The sequence below is a fragment of the Geospiza fortis genome, unplaced genomic scaffold, assembly GCF_000277835.1.
Source record: "Geospiza fortis unplaced genomic scaffold, GeoFor_1.0 scaffold138, whole genome shotgun sequence".
Taxonomy (NCBI): Eukaryota; Metazoa; Chordata; class Aves; order Passeriformes; family Thraupidae; genus Geospiza; species Geospiza fortis.
In genome coordinates, this window is record NW_005054307.1 from 8,107,272 (window position 1) to 8,108,106 (window position 835).

Genomic DNA, 835 nt, shown 5'->3' on the forward strand with positions numbered 1-835 from the left:
GGGGGGGGTGGGCAGTGTGTCCGTGCGGTCAGAGGGCCAGTGGTAGCCTGGGGTGCGTCGGGAAGCGTGTGGCCAGCAGGTGGTCTTACCCCTGTATTCGGCCCCTGGTGAGGCCACATCTGGAGTGCTGAGTCCATTCTGGGCTCATCAGCGCAAGAAAAACTACAGGGGAGGGTCCAAGGGGCACAACAAAAATAATGAGGGATCTGGAGCATCTCTCTTATGAGGAGAGACTGCAGGAGCTTGGCCTGTTCAGCCTGGAGAAGACAGAGGGATTCTCATCAATTCATATAAATATCTCAAAGACAGGTGTCAAGAGGGTGGTGCCAGGTTCTTCTCAGTGGTGCCCAGCAACAGGACAAGGAGCAATTGCCATAAACCAAAACTCAAAAACTACTTCACATTGAGAGTGGCAGAGCACTGGAACTGTCTGCCCAGGGAGGCTGTGGAGCCTGCCTCTGGACACATTAAAAACCCACCTGGATGCTTTCCCGTGTTACCCTGCCTTGACAGGTGTTGGTTAGATGATCTCCAGAGGTCCCTGCTAACCTCAGCATTTCTGTGTTTCTGTGATCTCTGACAGCACAGGGAATCGGTGTAGAGAAAGAGGGCTGTGGATGGCCCTGCAGTGCCTTCAGCTTTTGTCACTGTCACTGTGCTCCAGCCCCTCTGGCCTGTGCAATGCCCCCAGCACAGGTAGAGCTGGCCCTGGGGGCTGCTGGTACAGGAGGAGCTGTGAGCAACCGGCCCATCCTCAGCTGAGCTCCTGGCCTGGAGGGCAAAACATGCCTCCCAGGCCCTGCCCCGGCTTGGCTGGCCCGGCCTCAGCCCTTCT